General features: G+C 36.7%; 1 pseudogene; it reads left to right on the top strand.

The window, feature by feature from the left end:
* Positions 1-3,766: 3,766 nt before the first annotated feature.
* On the top strand, positions 3,767-3,908 carry LOC133772130 (U2 spliceosomal RNA; annotated as a pseudogene).
* Positions 3,909-10,718: the final 6,810 nt, after the last annotated feature.

Here is a 10,718-nt window from a genome sequence, read left to right as displayed (position 1 = left end):
ATGTACAAATAGAAACATTACCTCTCACTTGTCACACACCCACAAAACTGTGTTAAGCAGAGATCCCATTAAAACATTGAATTAACTCTGTGACAGTAAATTCTTTATTGTACCCATTATTAAGGTTCAGAAATAAAGGCTTAGTAGGTTAAGTAAACAGCTCTAAGTTTCACAACCAATAGCAGATGAAGTCAGAATTCCACCCCACTTCACTGGTGTCAAGGTCCCTCCTCCCCTATTTTGCTATCCTGTCTCTCATAGTCTCTGAATGGACTAAAGATTTAATTATTAAAAAAAAAAAAAACAATTGCTACAAGATGTAGGAACAAATTTTAACAATCTAATAATACAGAGATATTTCTAGGCAAGAAACAAGCTTCAAAAGCTATAGTTATAGGACTGATACTTTTATTTCCAAAAATATTTCTTCATAAGCAAATATCAACAAACTAAAAAACCCCAAAATTATTAAGAATATATTTATCAGAGTCAATTACCTATCCTAATTATCAATGAAAAAATAAAACTACATGGACTAAATTGATAAGAAACAAATTTATAAGAATAATGAGATATATTTCACTTATCAAACTGGCAAAAATAAAAAAAACTTTGCTAACATTCTGTTTCCTTGCATTCTGTTGACTACAGAAGAGAAGTTTATTCTTTCCATGCTCAGTAGGTGCCTCAAATCCAGGAAATAACAAGAATGTTATTTTATTACAGAGGGAGAATAAATATTTGGAATCAATGAGTATCATTTACCAGATTTCAAACACAAAGAAATGATCTGTAAAAAGGAATTTTGATGCAGTTTGTAAACTTGATGCCATACTAGATGCCAATAATGATCATTATTCATTTTATTGGGTTTTAAAATAGTCTTTTATGTTAGAAGAACTGTGCTGAAATCTGGAAATTTGCTTTATAATATTCCAGCATAAAAGTTAAGGAAGAAAAACTGAGAACAGAAATCAATGGTGGTGAAACTGGAAAAGGGAACATGGAGGCTTTTTGTCCTGTTGTTCAAAATTTGTGCCTGTTTAAAACCAACATGGTATATGCATAATAATAATAATAATAGTAACATAAATGCAAGGAATTTTGAAATCCTGAGCACATTGTACTAGGAAGAGGAACTAGAAACAAAAACAAAATTGATAGATAGCAAGGACATTAAAACAACTCATCATGCCATTTTCTACTATTACTACATCTAAATCAGATTGCCATAGTGGGTAAAGGCGCCACCTGCAGTGTTAGCATTCCAAATGGGCACTGGTTCAAGCCTCAGCTGCTCCACTTCCGACCCAGCTCTCTGCTATGGCCTCGGAAAGCAGTAGAAGATGGCTCAAGACTTTGGGTCCCTGCACCCATGTTGATAAACACCCTTGTTCTGGGAGAACCAGAACAAGCTCCTGGATTCAGATCAGAGTAGCTCCAGCTATTGTGGCCAATTGGGGAATGAATCAACTTTCTCTCTGCCTCTGCATCTCTGACCTTTGCCTTTCAAATAAACAAATAAACACTAAAAATAAACAAATAAGTAAATCAGATCATTTTCACTCAATTTTTCCTATATTCGCAGAAACATTTAACATAGCAATATTTTATATTGCACATGAATTACTTAATTCCCACTGCTGCCTGCATTCCCACTCACTTCCACCATATTTAAGCATAACTGATGCTTCAAGAAGATATTCTACAATTATGGTATGGCTTAACCTATCCCTTTGTATATCACCATGATTCTCTGGAGAATGACAATCACAATTTGAGAAACATAGCTCTACTTTAATGTCAACATGAAAGTTCCTGAATTCAACTGTTTCTTATTGAAATGAGTCATAATCGGTCCGTTACCAAATTCCACATTTAACTGAAACGGGCATGGTTCCAGTTGTTTCTAAACGTCTTCTTTTAAGGGAGAAAATAAAAGTATTTTTGATCATTGTAAAATGTACTTTAGGAATTTAAACCAGCCTATTGAACAAAAGAGATAATCTTTTTAAAAATCTAGATGAGTATTTCTTCAATTAATATCTCTGTCAACGTTAGAGCACCTTCTAAATGCATAATTTAATTTCATGGGTTTATGCCTTTCTTGGAAGTGCAGCCTTGCATAGTTTGTAATTTTGATAATCAACTTCTTTTCAGAGTCAAAGACTAAAATTTTGTGGAACTTTATCTGTTTTCTTATTGTCCTACCAGAGGGTAAGATATTGTAAAACTAAAACATTATAGTCTGTGGTAGCATGTGAAAATTTGTGTTTCAGGTGCCATTTTTACGCAAGTTTAAGACCTTATAGTGGACAACTCAGGGGAAAGAGTAATGCATATGGCTCCCTATGAGTCCTTCAAAAATGCAGCCCTGCTGACATCCACAGTTCCACAATTCTGTGGGTTTGTGCCTCTCCATTGTCTTGCAGTTCTGAATGACTGTTTCTTCTCATTCTATATTCCAACCCCACATCTGATTTAAATTATCCATAGCACCACACATACACCCAAACACCTACAAGTAGTTTTGCCCTTGAAGAGATAAAATACTCAGTTTTCTTCCCAGCATTGTTTGATCCTATTCTTCCAAGATCAAACCTCACCTTGCTTTTGTTTGTTTTAACCAACAGAGTCATCCTCAGATGATATAGTTTAGTTTTTCATGCTTTTAAACTTCATATAAATGTATGTATTCTTTTGTGGCTTCATTTTTGTATCCCACATTTTCTTCTTAAAACTCATTTGCATTGTTTTTGTATGTGATTCTCATGCATTCATTTTTATGAATTACTCCTCTACATAAATGCCATTGTATGGAAAGTAACAAGTTAGTTATCTGGTTTACTATTGATGGACTTACCGTTGTTTTGAAGTTTTTATCTATTAAACAGAATGCTACCTCAAACATCTCTGTTCATATTTCCTGGCATATGAGTGTTTTTAGGGTGTATTTTCAGATTTAAAGGTGCTAAATTATGAGATATATAGGTCATTTAAGTTACTAGAGAACACTAAACTGAATACCAAAGTTGTTGCTCTGATTTTCACATTAGATAATAGTAGTATATGAAAATTCCTGTTGCTTTTCATTCTCATTAACACTTGGCATTGTCAGACATTTTTAATATTTGACAGTCTGGTGACTATTTCAAGTTTGTATACTATTGAGGTTCAATACTTTTACCTATGTTTATTGACCACTTGGATTTACTCTTTTGTGAAATGTCTTTTCAAAAATCAGGCCTATATTTCTATATATTTTTTTTAAAAATAGTGATTCATAATCATTGTGTATACAGTCTTTTATTGATAATATGCATTACAAATGCTGTCTCCCACTCTTTGCTTTGTATTCTTTTATATCTTCTGATGAATAGAAACCTTGAATTAAATTATAGTATAACTGGATTTATCATTTTCCTTAATATAGAGACAATATTGTCTTACTTTTCTAATTTCTAGTTAATTAAGATACTCTTTTATATTGTCTTCCAAAATTCTTGTAATTTGACTTTCCTGTTTGGTCTATTTAAACCCATTTGTTGACATCTTTGTATGATGTCTAAAATCACTTTTCAATATAGACATCTTATTGTTCCAACATAATTTATTGAAAAACATTTTTGTGTAACACTTGAAGATTCATGTATACATGGGTCTGTTTCTTATTCTTTTCCTTTGCTGTATATAGCTCTGCACTAGTAGATTACTGATTTAATTACCACGACTAAATAATCTTAAAAATGGTAAGAAAACCTGTTCAATCGCTTCTTGGCCTTTTGGCTAAGATCAAGTGTAGAAAAGCCTGTTAAAATATTCTAAGCTCTTTTTCCCTTTATGTTTCCATAACAACTTGTGGTATTATTCAGATTGTAATAAATTTATAATTCAATGTGGCACATCACAAACATGAATCTCAAATATTTATTTTTCTGATCAATTATTTTATAGAGAAATTGCTTTCTACTGAGTCATATTTTTATAGGCTATTCATGAAAAGGGTACATCAATGTCCTTCTATATATTACAACTCTGGGTTTATCAAAATTATGATCTATAAAATGAACAGGTGGGATTTTACACAATTATGGTAATATTAGCACAATAGCAATATTTATCATGTATAGAATGAATTAGTTTTACATAAAAAGACTCTAGTAAAGTTTTCTTGGTTTTTGAATCTTTGAAAAGAAATTTTTTATGTTCCAAATTCTACAGCATAAATTTAGTCCCATAAAATTGACAATTTATGAGAATTCTTATTTTGAAAGTTCCTAAAAGCACTTCAGAGTTAAGTAATGCAGAAGTCTACAACTTTCAATAATGTATTTCAACTGTTTTGAGAACAAGCTCATTATAGATGAAAATATAGATGGATAAGTATAGAGACATAAGAACAAAAATCAGAAATCACTCAATATAGTTTTACAAAAGCTAACAACTCCTAAAACTACTATGAATGGAAATCCCGCCTTGGTTTTATATACAGCCACATATCTCCTATATGTCTATAGAAGAATAGTTATTTCAAAAAACTGGTGCCAGAAGTCCTTTGACAGTTTAAAGGACAATGTATTTCACATTTTCAAACAGCAAGTAATTTCAATTCTGTGTAATTTCCTTTGGAGATAGTCAAAGAAAGACTATTCAATTTATTTTCTGAAATTAGAAACACCTTGAAGTCAAAATACAATAGTTAGCATGGATAAACAGAGATAAAACTCATTTAAGAATGTAGAAGCAAAATTTGTATCTGAAGTACCAGAAAATGGATTTAAACAGCATTTTAAAAGACTCATATACTATAATCAAGTAGAGTACATCTCAGGGGTGACAGCATGGCTTGATATTAGGAAATTTAGAAACAAACTGTAAAGTACCATCAAGTCAACCAGGAAAACAGGAGAAACATTGGTTACATAGTGGATTAAATAATAAATCACAAAAATTAGAAAGACTATAGTGTATGAATCACTAAAAACTCTTATGATTAGCTGTTTAAAAACCAAGAAACAATACACATATACACTTGCAGTAACTCCCAGAGTATGGACTCTGGGAGATATAAAAAACAATTGTAGATTATAATAATTTTTCTATGTGCCAATGAAACCAAGCACCTATGCAGTGCCTGATGTAGGTTATTCAGCCCTAGTCTCTCAGTTCCTCTCCTTTAGCTTAAATGTCTTTTCCAGCTTTGATGACTTCAAATCAACCTCTTACCACACTGAATTAAGGGAGTGGTATGAGAGGTCTAAGCGCCCCACAGGATCCTAGATCCAAGACTCAGGAGTTCAGTAAACTCCTTTATGGAAAACAACTTAATGGTAGGTTGGTTTTGGTTTTTAAACAGGAACCCAGGCCCTGAACAAGCAATGTAACAGCCACCTGCATGTAGCTCCAGACTGGCTGCAGCTCATTTTACCATCACCAAAATTCCCAAATGAACATGATGGCCATGCTGTCAGTGACTAATCAAAGGACCGTGAGCATTGAGGATCAATCAGAGGCCTGCACATGAACTGAACATGCATCTCCGAACCCCAACAACCATCCTGAGATTGCTTACCCTTAAACCCTGGGGAGCCCAAGAATTAAGCAATAGTTGTCTGGGCTCTTAGTTTTACAAAATAAATATCTACTATCCTCCCCAATCCCAGTATCAGGGATTGGCTCAGTGCTCATGGGGTGAGAAGACCTGGGTTTTGGGGTTTTGCAGCATCAGAAATAAATTTATAATATATAACAAGACAATTACACGGATTAAAATGTTAAAATTTATAAAACCCCAAGTAATGATTTAAGAGGGAACGTGGGTCATCTAAAGAAATTCTGTAGGGAAACATACCACGCCCCTGAATTTTAAAGCTGCATAATTTAAGAATATTTCTCACCAGGCTAATCCTCCGCCTTGCGGCGCCGGCACACCGGGTTCTAGTCCCGGTCAGGGTACCGATCCTGTCCCGGTTGCCCCTCTTCCAGGCCAGCTCTCTGCTGTGGCCAGGGAGTGCAGTGGAGGATGGCCCAAGTCCGTGGGCCCTGCACCCCATGGGAGACCAGGAGAAGCACCTGGCTCCTGCCATCGGAACAGCACGGTGCGCCGGCCGCAGCGCGCTACCGCGGCGGCCATCGGAGGGGTGAACCAACGGCAAAAAGGAAGACCTTTCTCTCTGTCTCTCTCTCACTGTCCACTCTGCCCTGTCAAAAAAAAAAAAAGAAAAAAGAAAAAAAAAAGAATATTTCTTCAGAGCTGGCATTGTGACATAACAGGTAAAGCTGCTGGCTGTGACGCTGGCATCCCATATGAATTCTGGTTTGTGTCTCAGTGCCTCCATTTCTGACCCAGCTCCCTGCTAATGGCCTGAGAAAAGCAGCAGCAGATGGCCCAAGTGCTTGGGCTCTGCCACCCAAGCAGGAAACCCAGATGAAGCTTCTGGCTCCTGGCCTCAGCCTGGTCCAGTGCTGCCTTTGCAGCCATCTGGGGAGTAAACCAGCAGATGGAAGATTCTCTCTATCTCTACCTCTCTCTGAAACTTTGACTTTAAAATTAATAAATAAATCTATAAAAAAGAATATTTATTCTTCAATTAACTTTATCATTTTTATTTAATATTAAAATTTCTTACTGTGTTTTTTAAAGTTTTTTTAAGCTTTAGAATATGTCATGATGTGGAGGGAAGAATAAACATGGAAAAATAATAGCACTGAATTTAAGAATTTAATTGAAGATATAAAAGTCTTCACTGGAAGGCGCATCAGCTTCAGCCAGTATCGAAGACACAGGTAAGTTAAAACCCCAAGACTCTATTTAGAGACAGGGAACTGTCACATTACACAGGATAATTTCTGACAGCCTCAGCTGTCTCCAGGAAACCAGAAGCATGTTCATTTGCTGGGCACAGGGTTATGGGAGAGAGAGGAAAGCAGATACTGGAGGACTAAAAGCATCCAAATGTATGCTTCTTGCATTTCTCCTCTCACACCACAAATCCCTGGCACCCATCTTCCCTTCCCTGAGAAGCAGGCTGAAATGACAAATGCACAAATGTGGAAATCCTACATAAACCCTCTGGGAAAATTAGATAAGCTATAAAACACAGATCTTTTTTTTTTTTTTTTTTGACATTTCATACAAATGAAAGCAGCTTGGAAGGAAGATGTTGTAAGGAATAACACACAGCCCCTTTCTGCGAGCAGCTCAATATCCTGGAAAGCAAATTCTGAATAATCCTTGTCAGGATTATCTATTCCTTAAAGTGCAGTGATGGTTGCTGAAATAGAAAGAACAACCTGAGAAAAGCAATACATTAGGAAGCACTCTCATCTCATCAAGAAACACTTTGAGTAGCTCTGGTCCACGAACATGAATGGTGGAAACGATGTGCATGTGAAACCTGGAGTGTCATTGGATTATTCTCTCAAGGCAACAGATAGGACCCCAGTGGAAGACAGAGAAAGGAGGACAGACCTGCGATACTCTGTCTCTAAACTGGGCCACTGGAACAATGAACAGAAAGTCAGCCTGTTCTCTGGGAGGCTTCAAGAACTATAAACAGGAATTAAGGAAGACAAAGCTCCATACTGGTGCTGATAGTCCCAACTCTTCTCCTTTTGCTATAGATTGCTGCACCCCACAGCAGGTAAGATGAACTTTTATAAAGCAGTCTGCACATATAGGGAAGCCAGGAATATTATTTTAAGGTAAATATTGTGTGTGAAGATGACTAAACAAAAAATGAAATATTACACTCTGAGAGGAGTTAAATGCAGTAATAAAGTGATATGGGATTAGCAAGGATCCATAATTTTGAATTATATGAACGCTACTAAATTAGAGATAAAAAGTGATGTGACAAAATATGAAAAAATACTGATTTACAGAAGAAAATAAAGTTTAAAAAGATATATGGGATTATATCCAACTCAGAAGCTTCTGCACAGCAATGGAAACAATAGATAGACTGAAGAGACATCTGACAGAATGGGAGAAAACATTTGTAAGCTACTTATCTGACAAAGGATTGATGTTCAAAATTTATCAGCAACTCAAAAAACTCAACCAAAAGTAATACCAACCAATACAATTACGAAATGGGCAACGGACCTAAATGACAAATTCCTGAAAGAAGAAATACAAATGCTCAAAAATATATGAAAAAATGTCCAATATCACTAACCATCAGAGATATTCAAATCAAAACCACGATGAGGTATCATTTCCCCCAACTCAATTCACAATAGCTAAGATATGGAATCAACCCAATGTCTATCAACTGATGACTGGATAAAGAAATTATGGTATGTATACACAATGAAGTACTTCTCAGCTATATAAAAAAAGAAATTATATCGTTTGCAACAAAATGGATACAATGGAAAATATTATACTTAGTGAAATTAGCCAATCCCAAAGAGACAGATTCCATATGTTTTACATGATCTGTGGTAACTAATGGAGTACCCAAAATGTACTGTATTGGAGTGAAAAGGACATATTGAGATTTGATGTTTGTTTACAGCCTTTGTCTCTTCTGTTAAAGAACAGTGTTTAGTTCCTTCATACTATTTGTTGAACTCTTCACTTAAGTGTAGGGTTAACCATCTGAGGTATTAACTGAAAATAGGTCTTCATAAAAACTAAGAGTAGGGAAAAGGGGAGAGAAGAGGAAAAAGGGTTGGAGCGTCAGCGGGAGGGAGGGTAGGGTGGAAGTACCACTGTGTTCCTAAATCTATACATATGAAATACGTGAAACTTATATAACTAAAATAAAAGTTTAAAAAAGAATGGCTATTATAAAAAGAGTAATAAATGCTGGCAAGGATATAGAGAAAGAGGAACTCTTACAAACTGTTGATAGGAGGGGCCAGCGCTGTGGTGCAGTGGGTTAATACCCTGGCCTGAAGTGCCAGCATCCCATACGGGTTCTAGTCCTGGCTGCTCCGCTTCCAATCCAGCTCTCTGCTATGGCCTAGGAAAGGAGCAGAAGATGGCTCAAGTTCTTGGGCTCCTGCACCTGCATGGGAGACCCAGAAGAAGCTCCTGGCTCCTGGCTTCGGATTGGCACAGCTCCGGCCCTTGCAGCCAGTTGGGGAGTGAACCATCGGATGGAAGACTCCCCAATTGGCCGCAATGGCCAGAGCTGTGCCGATCCAAAGCCAGAGCCAGGAGCTTCCTCTGGGTCTTCCCATGCAGATGCAGGGGCCCAAGGACTTGGGCCATCTTCTACTGCTCCTGAGGCCATAGCAGAGAGCTGGATTGGAAGTGGAGGAGCTGAGACTGGAACAGGTACCCATATGGGATGCCGGCACTGCAGGCAGCAGTTTTACCCGCTATGCCACGGTGCTAGCCCCAATATTTTCTTAATTCTAAGACATTTATGTACTAACATTCTGTTTTGTGTTATCCAGCTTGATGATTCACTAAGAGCTTTGGGGGAAAGAAAGAATGTATTTAAAATGGAGAAAAAATTTACTGAGAAAAATATTGAATATATCATTATATTCTCTTATTTGGTGTCACAAAGTTTGAGTCAAACCCTCCTTCACACATAGAGGCTAAAATTTTGAGATACTATAGCCACAGACAGCAATGTAAACATCACAAAGATGTGGATTTCCTTATTTCCTTATCAGGAGTTTGACCTTTGATGGCCCTTTATGCACAGTGGTGCAGATTCAAGAGAAATCAAATAATACTGGGATTTCAACTTCATTTTCAAATATATTGAAAATTTATTCAATAATTTATTTTTATTTAAATAATACATGGCCCCCAGAGTGCCACAGGTCAAAGCCAGGAGCCCAGAACCCAATCCAGGTGTCGCATAGGGATGACAACAGCCTGATTACCTGAGTCACCACTGCTACCTCCCAGAGTCCACAGAGACAGGAAACTTGAGTCTGAAGCCAGAGTAGGTATTAAACCCAGGAACTGTGATATGGGATGCAATTCCTTTCACTGGTGTCTTAGCCACTAGGCTAAATGTCCTTCCTATTATTATTATTATTATTAATTACCAGTGCTGACTATTAAAAAGTTTGCCTTGAAATTGTGATAGAAGGTCTCTACAGATGATGTTTGGCATCTGAGTCAAGGCTTTGAAAATTCCAAGATCCTATTTGAGGTGAGAGAATCCACTGTTTTTAATTGTATCACTGTGTGTTTAACATGGTTCAATATTTCACCCCTCTGTAATATACTGGAACATACTTTTGGCGAGAGGTGGGAATGCATATTTCATTCTCAAGTGCCTAATATGTTATGAATGAACATAACTGAAGATATCATTAATCAAGAAGTTCCCCTTTCACACCCATGGGGTCCTCGCATGGACAGAGAATGACAACCATGCATCAACTACCATGCTTGGTGGCTGCTGTGAAAGCAATGTGGAAGTTTTCAGAATGAAAACAGAGTTACCTATGTAACAAAAATAAATAAATCCAGGAGGTTATGAAGAAAAAGTTATTACATATAATCGCCTGATCAAAACTATCACAAAGGAGTCTGCCAGAACTAGAACATCATACAGTAGCCCCCACAACCCTGTCCCAGAACAACTACTCTAAAGACACCTGCCCACAATTACCCATTCAATTTGGATTAACATCACCCTGGTTATTAATCCTTTGTAGCAGAAGACGATGGCTTCAAAGCACCATTTTGCCTTTAAAGACTCCCTTGCCTCAAGCTCCCTGAACATGCCAGTAGTTTA

This window comes from Lepus europaeus, chromosome 12 (assembly GCF_033115175.1).
Source record: "Lepus europaeus isolate LE1 chromosome 12, mLepTim1.pri, whole genome shotgun sequence".
Lineage (NCBI taxonomy): Eukaryota > Metazoa > Chordata > Mammalia > Lagomorpha > Leporidae > Lepus > Lepus europaeus.
Note: the sequence above shows the minus strand (reverse complement) of the source record. Positions and strands in the feature narration are given on the sequence as shown.